The sequence below is a fragment of the Pinus tabuliformis genome, chromosome 1_2, assembly GCF_031772625.1.
Source record: "Pinus tabuliformis cultivar Carrire ecotype Pingquan chromosome 1_2, CPIR1, whole genome shotgun sequence".
Lineage (NCBI taxonomy): Eukaryota > Viridiplantae > Streptophyta > Pinopsida > Pinales > Pinaceae > Pinus > Pinus tabuliformis.
In genome coordinates this window covers 1,112,928,036-1,112,942,983 of record NC_142298.1, presented here as the reverse complement: position 1 = coordinate 1,112,942,983, position 14,948 = coordinate 1,112,928,036, and positions in this window count along the sequence as shown.

Sequence of the window (14,948 nt, the reverse complement as noted above, 5' to 3'; positions counted from 1 at the left end):
TCAATAAAGCACCAATTATGCTAAAATATGTCGTCACGGTACTTTTATTTAAAGTAAATCACCGATGCGTTTTTATGTTATGGATGCACCGATGTTTTTTATGATATTTTATCTTTTTTGGAGACATTGACCTATGACAGTGCAATTATTGTAATTTTTTAAAGCTGTCATTCATTGAAAAATTGACATATATGTTATAACAATATTCATATAAATTAATATTTGATTAGTGAATTTGTATATGATGTTTGCATTAATTTGTTATATTATTAGATTTCACATCTCTTATTATAATATTTAATCATCCATATATTTAATTAGTGGTGTAACATTTCGTAGTGACATTGGAGACCACAATAGAATAAATGAAAATGTATTTTATTATATATCAATAAGAGGCTCTTTGTCGTACAAAATGGGATTGTTATTAGTAACCCTTGGCTTTGAATTGGGGCACTATGTCCATGATTACATTAAACAAAATGTCTTATTTTCAGAGACAACTATTTCAAAAAATACAAAAAGTTTCATTGATATCCAAATAAATCATCATTCTTCACTGGAACTGTTGTTAGTGCTCGAGCTACTTCCATGACTTGGGTTATTTGGAGGAATGTTTTGTTGATTGCATTGATTGTTTTCATGTCTTGATATTTTTCCATCTGCAAACATAAAAATAAAGTGTAATGATTGTATCTACTTTAGTGAGAGTAATGAAAATTGAAATAAATAATATACATCAACATAAATCGAATAACAGTGTACCAAAGAAATAAGTGACTCATAAAATATGCACATGCCATCAAAACCAAGTCTCATGATTTGTTACAACAGGTCATCTACTAGTGTAGTTCCATACTTTGTTTCCTATATGTTTTAAACCCCATTCTAAATCATAGATTTAATATAAATGTTTTTTTTATTATATTAATTATAAACTGAGAGAAGTAAAACAACATAGATACTTACAAATTACAGAATTAATTTTTGATATGCCAACATATACTCAGAACCATTTTTTAACCCAGTGTTAATCAATTCTTCTGATGGCACTCTTCTTTGTATGTTAGCACCTATTTGAAGACATTCAAGGATGGTTATTGTAAAATAACTCAAAATATACAAAAATGAAACTTTGAGTTGCTATAAGGAAATATTAACAATTAATCACAAAATTTGAAATCAGCCTTTTTTTTCCTTATCGTCTTGTTTTATGTGATAAATAAGCTCCATCTTGTTTTATTTTGTAAGAAAACACTTCAAAATTAATATTTAATGCTAAATTTATATGTATGGATTCATTCATGATTACATAAATTTGAAGCATGATGTTGTTGAGATGGGTCTTGTGATGAAATTATATCCATTTCTTTGTCCATCTCCTTATACACTTTTTTGAACATTCCTGCTGGCATGTTTTACATATCAGCGCGTTGATATTTTGGGATTTTGACAATCGTATTGTAAAATATAATAAACTATTTTTATAATGATATATGAAAACTAAACATAAAAAATCAATATTAATAAGTTAATGGTTTGTAGTAATAATACACATAATTCTAGAAAATCATTTTATACAATTAGGAATATTACCTTTTGAATTATTATTTTTTGTTGTTGTATGCTTTTTCTATTGCAAGTATGATATGTCTCGTTGACCATTGTTCTTAGAATCATTGCATTGATCCTTTTATTGTAAGGGGAATGTATGTTTATACATTTGTTCCACTAGATCCCTCATAGTTCTATAAATCCCCTCCCTTTCATTGACCTCCAACACCACTCTAGATGAGCTAAGGAGTGATTCATCAGCATTTACATGTTCCATAATTTTTCTTTTCTTAAAAGGACATTGATATTTCCTTCGTTGTTGCTCCTTGAACAAAATAAAACATATATGAATTAATAGATTGTTTGAAACATATTATCAAATATTCTTAAGTATATTATTAATGAAAATTAACAACAACAAAAAACTCATGTTGAATAGTATTTTTTCATTCACCTGATTCATCATTCATAATTTTTTCTATCAGGATTTTATGCTCTTATGCACTTAGATTATAAATAATACTATCTACCTTGTTCATTGTGTGGCTTTGCATGACACATACCAACTAATACATATTATTTAAACTTACATATAGTTCAAACATATTAATTTTGTAAAGTGTTTACAAAGAACTTGCCTTCTCTGATGTTTTTGATGTGTTGTCATTGTGTTGATCAATAATTTTGTAATTATGAGACATTATTTATCAATATACAACCTGTACCATTCAATACAAAAACCATTAGATATATTTTTCAAACAAATCAAAAAAATTTCAGCCAAAAAAAAACTCTACTCGATGTGCATTTATCTGAACAAACGCACTGATGCGTTTACAATATTAAATGAACTAGGCATTTAATTGTTCAACATCATCATGTAAAATAAATTTAAAATTAAGATATTGTGATTTGTAAGGATAAACACACCAGACTGAGGTAACATCAATGCATTATGTTATAGATGGCACACCGCACAACATATAGTCGTTTAAAGAAAAAACACCATATATAGTAAGTACACAAACCCATTAAATGTAAAATTGCTAAATTGAAAAACCTTAATTATGAAGTGGTAGAGAAAGTTAAGAGCTAATGTGAAGTTTTATAGGAAGAAGCAAGGGTTTAAGGTAAGTATTGAATTTTTGTGGGTTTTTTTTTTAGTTTTAATTAAATTAAAATAGGAATAAGGATCGTAAAAAACTTTAATAGTAAAATCTATAGTAAATATTTTATTATAAAGGGTTTTAAATTTTTATTTCTTTAATTAATTAATTAATTATTTTTTTTGAATTGTGAATAAATCTAACAAAAATTGTAAAATATTTTAATAGCAAAATTTAAGATTCTTTCTATACATGGTTTTGAGTTAATCACCATACCTTTAAACATATGATATTTAGATGGATCCAAAATATTTTGCAACTCTAATATGATCTTCACTTGCCATTGATATGTCTTTTAATTAAACCCTAACATAAATTGTAAATTTTTTTATTAGAAAAATAAACAATAAAATGTAAAACTTACTATGCAAGTTTTTGAGTGAATCACCACACCTTTAAGATTCTGATCTTCTGAATAGTTATTCTTCTCCAAAGTATTCTGTTGTAGCTGAACAACGATCCTGGGATATCTCTCTTGCAAATCACTCCCTTGAAATTTTGGGTAAAATAATGAGATGGTGAATAAATTTTTACTATTTAAAAGAATTTATGAAATTAGATTTCGAAAAATTAATTGCCGCTCAATTTTGAATTTTAAAAAGAGAAAACAAATCATGCTTTTTTTTATTCAATTTCTCTACACATCATTGCATTGGATAGTCAAGCACACTGTTGCGTTTATATAAAAAGCATACTAACATTTTTGGGGCACCATATTTTTTCAATGCACTGACATGATTATTTTCCATTTTTGAAATCCCAAAATGGTGCAATTATTTTTTTTAATGCAACAATGCAATTCTATATTTAAAATAGCGCTGAGATGGTTGAATTCTTTTTTATTTTCTAAATTTGGGAAATAGTTGCGTACCAGTGATGTTTTTTATTTAAGCACACTGGTGTGTTTTTATGTAAAAGAGAACTGATATGATAACTTATTATATTTCTTTTTGGAATGTTGGAAACATGTTTTTTATTTAAGCACACTGGTGTGTTTTTATGTAAAAGAGAACTGATATGATAACTTATTATATTTCTTTTTGGAATGTTGGAAACCAGTGCAGGTATTATTTCAATTCCCTGATGCTCTTATTATTTAAACAGACTAGTGTAGTTTATTTTGACTAGTGCACTGGTGGTGTTTAAAATCTATCTAAAATTTTATTTTCACATAAAATGGCATATTAATCTCAAATTATCCATTAAGACACATCCACATGAATAACAATAGTTCATAGTATACATTTTCCATTTAAAGTCATATTATTCTTGAAAAAAGGTTTCAAAATTATATTGATATTCAGATTGTGGTTATATTGTTCTCGAGATTAATTTTATATATTGACACAAAATTTTATTTCTGATTTTTCTCAAAAGCAGGGACAAAATCTCAATAATATCAAATGGCTAATTCTTAAAATTCCAACTCATTCCATATTTTCGATCAAAGTCCTTCATGAAGTTCTCCCTTTCCATCTTGAGTAAGTTCAATTTTTATTTATATTTCAATTATCTAATTGAATTTATTTATTTTAATCAATTGTAAATTTGAATTAAAATGTATGCAATTTTTTTGCAGCATCCAGATTTAGAATTGAGATCAAGTGCATAAAATATTACTCCATATTATTTTCAAAAACATTCATAGCTCTTATGAGGAGTAGCATATCGCAAGTAGTTGGTAGATGAAAATGGACAAGCTCTTCACCTTGCCAATTGGAACATGACATCTCCTAGTTTCAATCTTGGATCAATGATGATAATAATTGTTTGATATACTGAAATTTCAACAAACTAATTGCATTGACATGCTTACTAATATCATTTATATTGTACTAATGACGTTCAATATTTTTTGAAATTAGGATTCTAGTGATAATGAATTACCCACCTACCATCTTCCGGTGCACCCTACTACAACGTAAAATGAGAGAAGTTTGTAGTAATAAAAAGACTCAGAGATGAAGCATACAAATAATGGTTGAATCAACCACCTATTTAATTACGACTACATGCATATTCACCAATTAGGAATGACTACAACAATATTAGTTATTCATCACAATTTGGCAATGGAGGCAATCAAAAAAACGTTGGTATGGATGATTACTTACGGGATACAACTGTCATGATGGCAATGGTGTTAGATGAATTCTAGAATGATGAGCTAGGGGATTATTCTCATCACATTTGTACCTTATTCAAAAACGTGAAATTTTCTTCCACCACCCCTCTCTTTGGACCTCGCGGCAAGTCAAAGTTTAGTCATCTAAGGATAATGATGTTGTTGTACAACGTGACAACAAAGTTAGGCATGTTGAATGAATGTTTCTCAGTAATATTGAGGTAATTGACTTGTATGATTGATGAAGTTCCTTATATTTTGTAAAACAATAAAATTTAAAATGGTCAATTTTATGAATGTTAAAGATTGACATTGTGTAATTATATTCCAAACCAACTACATGATATTCAAAGATAAGGCTCTTTTGAGTGATAATGTCTCGTCGGGAAGCTGTGAAAAGGAAAAAAAGTTGTTGAAAATGTTGGGTGTTGAGTACATATCATATCATGCATGTCTGAATGATTGTATTCTATATAGAGGAGAATATGTATACCAAGAGATATGTCCAAAATGTGGGCATGACAGGTACCATAATTAAAAAAATGGGAAAACCATATGGTCCTCCTCATAAGATATTGATGCACATGCCTATAATCCCAAGGTTTCAAATACTCTTTCGTTGCAAATAATTAGCTATGTTACCGGGATGACCTGTCTCGCACAAAAGTGATTCAGGAGTTATTGATCATAATGTTGGGAATACTTGTTAATTTTATGAAATATCCCTCATTAGTATTAAAAATGTATTTATGATAGTCACAAATTAACCAAAATGTGAGGAATTATGTGTCAAGTCTTGAGTGTCTTTTATGAGAGATTTATGACATTAATTAGTTGTTTAAAGCACATGTACAGCAAGTAAATTGAATACAAGTAAAGAAAAACAACGCATAATACAAAGATGATAAAGGCATTCACCCCTCTTGGGCTACATCTCCTTGACCTGCTGTTTCTGGGAAAACTGGTGTCCTATCGAACGACTAGCCCTCTAGGTTTGGCATCTACCCTAGTAACAACAGTTTAAAGCAATTCAACGATTTCTTCTATGTGTAACAGATAAGAGAAATATAATGAAACCAACCTGGAACTTTCGCTTAATTCCTTACTTGATCTCTCTCCCCTTTGACATAACTTGCAACTCCTCCCCGTACTTAACATGCTTGGAGAGTACCTGCACAAGTACAACAACAGAGAACCGTCAAAGCATCGTGATCTATTAAAACATAAACATTATAGAATCAAATATATAATGAATAGATGATAGCATTCACAAATGATAACATTCACAATTGCATAATCATATGGAAGAAAACTTGAAGAACTTTATTAATAGAAGGAAGAATTACAACCCAGTTGTCTGATCATGCATCATCCTCCCAGCTTTAATCCCTCTTCACCTCATGAAATAGCAAGAGCACACCAACAATACAATGCTCTTTCCTCAATTACAAACTATCAGCGCTTCCTTGAAATTCACAACATTCCAGCCTCCCGATCTCTTCGAAGGGAGATCCATTTATAGATATGTGCAAGGGTGTGAGTCATCCATGGGGTTTGATTAGTGTCATTCCACTTGTATCTTTGGTTCCATAAGAGAAGGGATAACTAAAGTTTAGATCCCTTATTCATCTTTCGTTGAATTCAGAGAGGCAATTGGCATAGGAGAAGTTTCTAGAAGATTCCATGAGCATCCACTTAGAAAACTGTCCCATATGTTTGTCCATCCTCACCCATCGCACCCTGTAGAAGGCTTAAACAGTATGCATCACACCCCCATAGTGGATCAGTCAGTATGAATTGCACTTTGCCAGTGGAGAAGTCAGTATGGTTCAGTTTAGGCAATTTCTAGATGGTTTCTCAGATGGAACTTTTGGGGAGTGATGTATTCAGGAGACTATGTTCCTTTATGGTATGAAACAAATATTTTAGGTGTTGATGAGTCCTATTTTATTGACATATAAGTTTGGGGTTGATGTGCCAAATATGTCTATAACAGTTGCACCCTACAGCATGAAGTCATAAATATTGATGTCAGGTGAAATGCTTTATCATGAGGATCCGAAGTTTCGAACTAGAAGGTGACCTGCATAAGTTACAATAAAATACATCATCATATTATAAATTTCATGATCTAGCTAAGGTAGGCATTTCCATGCTCAGCTTTATAAATTCATTTCATGTACACAGATCAGATAGTCGTCTTTAGATGCAGACTGGTGAATCTTCAGATATAGAGTTATTATCCATGGTTCGGATGACCATTTGTGCACCACCTTTGTACATTTGATGTTCTTATATCCCTGAATATATTCCAACCAAATGGATGAAACTAGATCCAGGGTCTTCAAACTCGTTCAATCTTCGCTCGATGTACAAGTCAATCCATGAGAAGAGATGTTCTGAAGTCGAACATGGAAAGACATCGCCTGATTACCAGCCAATAATGTAAGCTATTAACAAACTTGAGAGGAATCATCGATAATGATAATGACCCTCAAGGTACCACAGTACAGTTTACGGGGTGTGAATATATGATTTGATGTCGAACACCATGCAAAGTCTTTCGGTCGAAGGCCATTGATGTCAACCTGTTTCCGGAAGTGAGAAACTTGCCATTGATGTATGCAATCTTCAAAGCACTGAAAGGGTTGTTTCTAAGTCAGCTTCTTGGATAATGAGCTGATGTCGACAAGAAGTGACCCATCATAGGAGGGCCTTAATGTATCCCACATCTACGACACAAAATGAAGCAAATGATTTTTGGAGGTGAAAATGAACTGACGACACAAGGTTCAGGAATGGCGGTCATGAAAAGATGAAGGTTGGAGGTATTGTAGTTGATGAGACATTAATTGGATTATGGTTTCTCAACTGAATGACTTCTCTTGAACATGTCGGCGACACTGAGATGGATTGGTAGCATTAACCCCAAAAGATGGATGGTATGAAAGACCTCGCGGCAAGTCAAAGTTTAGTCATCTAAGGATAATGATGTTGTTGTACAACGTGAAAACAAAGTTAGGCATGTTGAATGAATGTTTCTCAGTAATATTGAGGTAATTGACTTGTATGATTGATGAAGTTCCTTATATTTTGTAAAACAATAAAATTTAAAATGGTCAATTTTATGAATGTTAAAGATTGACATTGTGTAATTATATTCCAAACCAACTACATGATATTCAAAGATAAGGCTCTTTTGAGTGATAATGTCTCGTCGGGAAGCTGCGAAAAGGAAAAAAAGTTGTTGAAAATGTTGGGTGTTGAGTACATATCATATCATGCATGTCTGAATGATTGTATTCTATATAGAGGAGAATATGTATACCAAGAGATATGTCCAAAATTTGGGCATGACAGGTACCATAATTAAAAAAATGGGAAAACCATATGGTCCTCCTCATAAGATATTGATGCACATGCCTATAATCCCAAGGTTTCAAATACTCTTTCGTTGCAAATAATTAGCTATGTTACCGGGATGACCTGTCTCGCACAAAAGTGATTCAGGAGTTATTGATCATAATGTTGGGAATACTTGTTAATTTTATGAAATCTCCCTCATTAGTATTAAAAATGTATTTATGATAGTCACAAATTAACCAAAATGTGAGGAATTATGTGTCAAGTCTTGAGTGTCTTTTATGAGAGATTTATGACATTAATTAGTTGTTTAAAGCACATGTACAGCAAGTAAATTGAATACAAGTAAAGAAAAACAACGGATAATACAAAGATGATAAAGGCATTCACCCCTCTTGGGCTACATCTCCTTGACCTGCTGTTTCTGGAGAAAACTAGTGTCCTATCGAACGACTAGCCCTCTAGGTTTGGCAGCTACCCTAGTAACAACAGTTTAAAGCAATTCAACGATTTCTTCTATGTGTAATAGATAAGAGAAATATAATGAAACCAACCTGGAACTTTCGCTTAATTCCTTACTTGATCTCTCTCCCCTTTGACATAACTTGCAACTCCTCCCCGTACTTAACATGCTTGGAGAGTACCTGCACAAGTACAACAACAGAGAACCGTCAAAGCATCATGATCTATTAAAACATAAACATTATAGAATCAAATATATAATGAATAGATGATAGCATTCACAAATGATAACATTCACAATTGCATAATCATATGGAAGAAAACTTGAAGAACTTTATTAATAGAAGGAAGAATTACAACCCAGTTGTCTGATCAGGCATCATCCTCCCAGCTTTAATCCCTCTTCACCTCATGAAATAGCAAGAGGACACCAACAATACAATGCTCTTTCCTCAATTACAAACTATCGGCGCTTCCTTGAAATTCACAACATTCCAGCCTCCCGATCTCTTCGAAGGGAGATCCATTTATAGATATGTGCAAGGGTGTGAGTCATCCATGGGGTTTGATTAGTGTCATTCTACTTGTATCTTTGGTTCCATAAGCGAAGGGATAACTAAAGTTTAGATCCCTTATTCATCTTTCGGTGAATTCAGAGAGGCAATTGGCATAGGAGAAGTTTCTAGAAGATTCCATGAGCATCCACTTAGAAAAGTGTCCCATATGTTTGTCCATCCTCACCCATCGCACCCTGTAGAAGGCTTAAACAGTATGCATCACACCCCCATAGTGGATCTGTCAGTATGAATTGCACTTTGCCAGTGGAGAAGTCAGTATGGTTCAGTTTAGGCAATTTCTAGATGGTTTCTTAGATGGAACTTTTGGGGAATGATGTATTCAGGAGACTATGTTCCTTTAGGGTATGAAACAAATATTTTAGGTGTTGATGAGTCCTATTTTATTGACATATAAGTTTGGGGTTGATGTGCCAAATATGTCTATAACAGTTGTACCCTACAGCATGAAGTCATAAATATTGATGTCAGGTGAAATGCTTTATCATGAGGATCCGAAGTTTCGAACTAGAAGGTGACCTGCATAAGTTACAATAAAATACATCATCATATTATAAATTTCATGATCTAGCTAAGGTAGGCATTCCCATGCTCAGCTTTATAAATTCATTTCATGTACACAGATCAGATAGTCGTCTGCAGATGCAGACTGGTGAATCTTCAGATATAGAGTTATTATCCATGGTTCGGATGACCATTTGTGCACCACCTTTGTACATTTGATGTTCTTATATCCCTGAATATATTCCAGCCAAATGGATGAAACTAGATCCAGGGTCTTCAAACTCGTTCAATCTTCGCTCGATGTACAAGTCAATCCATGCGAAGAGATGTTCTGAAGTCAAACATGAAAAGACATTGCCTGATTACCAGCCAATAATGTAAGCTATTAACAAACTTGAGAGGAATCATCGATAATGATAATGACCCTCAAGGTACCACAGTACAATTTACGGGGTGTGAATATATGATTTGATGTCGAACACCATGCAAAGTCTTTCGGTCGAAGGCCATTGATGTCAACCTGTTTCCGGAAGTGAGAAACTTGCCATTGATGTATGCAATCTTCAAAGCACTGAAAGGGTTGTTTCTAAGTCAGCTTCTTGGATAATGAGCTGATGTCGACAAGAAGTGACCCATCATAGGAGGGCCTTAATGTATCCCACATGTACGACACAAAACGAAGCAAATGATTTTTGGAGGTGAAAATGAACTGACGACACAAGGTTCAGGAATGGTGGTCATGAAAAAATGAAGGTTGGAGGTATTGTAGTTGATGAGACATTAACTGGATTATGGTTTCTCAACTGAATGACTTCTCTTGAACATGTCGGTGACACTGAGATGGATTGGTAGCATTAACCCCAAAAGATGGATGGTATGAAAGACCAATGGTGAGATGACCGATGAACGGAATAACCCAACCCAACTCAATCATGGTAATGAAGTGAAATTGTCATGTTCAATAGTGACCTACTACCATAAATTCTTCAACTTTTTTCCCTTTTTCCCGAGTCATTGCTAACCAGTACCTCTTTATTTTTGTCAATCTTGAGGAGGATAACATATGCTTGTTCTATAATTTTCCCTTTGGGCAAACTTGTCGCTATGTTTTAACGAGTCTAGAGACAGTGAAACTCGGTCTCGTCTAAAATGGACAAGTTTGTCGTTATTATTTTAATGAGTTTAACGACAAGGATAACTCGATCCTTTTCAAGTTTATAGAGTTTTAAAAGGGACGAAAAGAAAACTCCATAAGTTCTTTCTTGTAAAATAATCCCTTAGGTCCGAAAAAGGATAAAATAATACCAAAGGGATGACTTTTCCAGTCACTTTAACAAGCTGAAAAAGACAAGCGCTCGAATTTTTCGTAAGATAATCCCTCAAGCCCAAAAAAGTATAAAATAATACAGAAGGGATGAAATTTCCAATCACTTTAACAAGATGGAAAGGTCAGCGCTTGACAATCTTTTCATATTTAACGAGTCTGAAACGGGTTTAAAGGAGACTCAATTTTGAGGAATGAGTGGTGTCTAGGGTAGCAACTGGCTCCGGTGAATTTAGAACTTCTCAAAACATGTTGAATTATGTGAAGAGGCTAGCTAACAAGACCACTCATTGCAACTGTTCCTCAAAGGGGTAAAACAACCAAGTGAGAGAATATGATTGGCCAAAGGGATGGTGGTGATGGGAGGTACACAACCAAGGTTCAAAAGGCTGATAAAATGGCAATCACAAACATTATTTTGTTGAAGGTGGGTTCATTTTTTTTGACAAGCTTGAACCATGGGGGAACTATGCTTGGAGTTGGTTTCATTTTTACATAAGCTTGAAACAAAAAACTATCTAACTGAAAACTAACCAACTAAAAACTAGAAAGGCAATCACAAAGGTTAAAAATTGAAAATGGGTACATTTTTTGATAATCTTGAACCATGGGGAATTATGCTTGGAGTCAATTTCATTTCTACACAAGCTCGAAACGACAAAACTATGATTGAAGTCGGTTTCATTTTGACACAAGCTTGAAATGACAAAACTATGCTTGAAAGTTTGCATACCCCCAGCATGATGAAAGGGAGAGTCTCCTGTAACCAGATGGAAATCACTGTGGTTAGGTAGGATCGTTTCATCCAGAATAGACAAAACACCTCCTTGGCTTCGTCCATAATAGACAAAGGTGAATGGTGTGTCAAACCAATCACATAACCTATAGGGAAACTTATCTTTACAACTAGGTGCATCCAGAATAGACAAGGGTGCATTCCCCAAAGCTTAGTTACATTCGCTAGACTATTCATGGTTATTAGGTGGATGGAATGAAGGTTAAAGTGATATTGTTGATGTAAATGGGCCATTTAGGGATGATGATTGACTCAGTGCTATGTTCGTACCTAGAAATGAAAGCTGGTCAACAGTGGTTATCTTGCCTTCATGTGGGAAATGCATCACTCAAAAGAGTGTTGAAACAATAGCTTCCATGTTATAAACATAGTCATGCCCAAGAAGTAAATGGTAATCTAACGGTCCTAGGACTATCATCACATTCAGATGAACTGTTTTCCCTCCCAAAGTGATTGGTAACTTGGGAAGGATCCCTAACGGTCGACTGGTTCCTTTGTTAAAGCCTAACAGATTCTATGTGACAGTCATAAGTGATGGCGAACCAAGCACTTTCCATGCAGTTGACGAAAGGATACTCACTGATGCACCTTCATCTATAATAGTGCTAGACACGATCATTTTAAAAACTTGTACTATGATTCGGAAAGGTAAATAAGAAGGAAGGCAGGATCTTGCTAATCGATTCCAATCAAAGGAAGTGACTAGACTAATTGGAGGGGTACTGAGGTAACAAGAGAATTAACCCCTTGAGTTACAAGAACTTCCTCCTATCTAGATGGAATAAGCGGATTGCTCCTAAGTTTGTTAGAATCTGATGTAACAAAAAGAACTTGAACAGTATCATTTTCACTCTCTTTAGGAAAGGCATGATTAGTTGAAGGTGAAATTGAGTCAACTGTTACCTCGACTTGTTAATTTTGGTTAGGTATAGACTCATAAGATTCACTTTCGGAGAGAGTGGTTTCAACCGACGGTTGATTTAAGTCAGTTGAGTTTTCAACTAGTGAAGGAGTTAGGGAGAGTTTCTTGTATCCAGATGGAAGTCGATGTAGTGAAGCATGATGGTTATCCAACACTATTTTTGCTTCATCCAAAAAGGGACAAAGGTGAAGGGAATGGTGGTTACCTTCACATAACTTAGATGGAAACTTAACCTTCCTCCTCTATCCATGAACTTTACTATCACTAGTCAAAGGTGTGTTACCAACATGATCTCTAGAAGTTGATGACACGGGATGGTGTGAACGGGGAGACCATTCTTTCAAGATCCGAGGAAAGCAAGGAAAATCTCCATGAAAATGGTCTCCTGCAAAAATTATGCATGGAAATTTTGATCTGGGAACTTTAATGTGTGGATTTTTGCCAGATGATGCATTCAAGACAATGGTTACTTGGTTGCCCCCTTGTTGAATTAGCTTCTTCTTCTTCTCCTTCCCTTTCTTCTTCTTCTCAGCCACTTGGTTACTAGTATCACTACATTCACCAAGCGAAGAGGAAGAAAGGGAGGGAGAAACAAACGAGGAAGAAGGCGAAGTGTCAACTTCAGGATCAACTGGAGATGTATTTGATTGCAGAGAAATCACGGAATTTTTAATCATAGAGGTTGAAAACAGCCATATGGCAGGCCAATAGTAATTCCTGGAAAGGACAATGTAGCCATATAATGGGCACCAATCTTTCCCCAAGAAGGAAAAGGACTAGGACTCACATCAACAGGGATTCCTTGATCAGTGGACTTCGGATTTGTCACCATATGTCTCAACCTAAGATCAGCTAAGGAACAAGGATGTTATTCCAAATTCAATTAATTTTAATGACACTTTGACACAAATTTGCTTTTTTAGTTTTTAAGAGTCGAGAAAAAGCTAAAGATTACTCTAGTCTCATTCGATTTTTAATGAGCCTGAAAGGACAAGTACTCAGATGGACCTTTTATTTAAAGAGTGGAAAAGGAACGAAAGTGACTACTCTAGAATATCTAGACAGAGGGATTACCAAATCAATCGCAAAACCACAATATACACCTTGGTGATAAATTAAAGAGAAATTACCAAGGACTTATGTACGACAGTCAATCTTCCTGAATGTTGTGTTCAGTGCATTACAATCAATAAGGCGGCAGACTCAGCTTCGTATGGGGAAACGATATAAGGCTATTGTAGTCTCCCAATATATACGCGATGGTACAGGGAGCACTAGTCCGTGGTAGAACTTGTCGTATCAAGGAGGAGGAATCACCCAACCTTCAATGAAGACGATAGTTACTAGTTTTAATGACGCCGAAACATGTCTCTAGGTTAGACCTCTAGATATGTCGCGTTAAGTTCCAAACGATTGTTATGTTCATTGAAATTTATTTTAGAGTTGATCGTGTTTAGGGTTTTCCTTTTAATGGTTCACCGTGTGATGATGATTCAAAATTCCTAAAATGCAATCTACAATGATAAACAATCTTTGTTTATTTTAGCAATGAAAATCCTAGCTACTAGGGAAAGAAGACTACAATTCTTTCAAACAAAGAGCAAAGAGCACACACTAGTGCATTTTCCTAAATTATTTTTTCGCACACAAACCAAAATGCTAAATGCAAATGCATGTATTTTTTTTCATTCTCCTTAATGTAAAAAATTCCAAAAACGAAAACTAAATGCAGCAAAGATCTGAAATATTTCTTTCAAAATGACATTTTTGACAATTTTTTCTCTAAAAGAGAAAGGAAGACTCAATGACACTTTTCAATTTTGAATAAAAACGCTTTTGACACTTCAAATAAAAACAAATCCAATCAAATACATGAAGAAAAATTCAATAGCCTCTAAATTGTTTCAACTTTTTCTTCTTGTTTTAGGCTTCAAATTTGAGATTCTTCATTTGTTGATGCAGGTCTTCCATTCTTCTAGGTTGTCTAAGCATAACCTGGACTTATTCAAAAAATGACTTGTATCTGTGCTGTTGCCACATATGATCTCTTTTGTAGTGTGCTTTTTATCTTCAATTTACTGCAACACAATATTATAATATAATTTCATCTCTTCAAGACTCTAATAGCTGAATATTTTATTAATTTGTTCATCATCC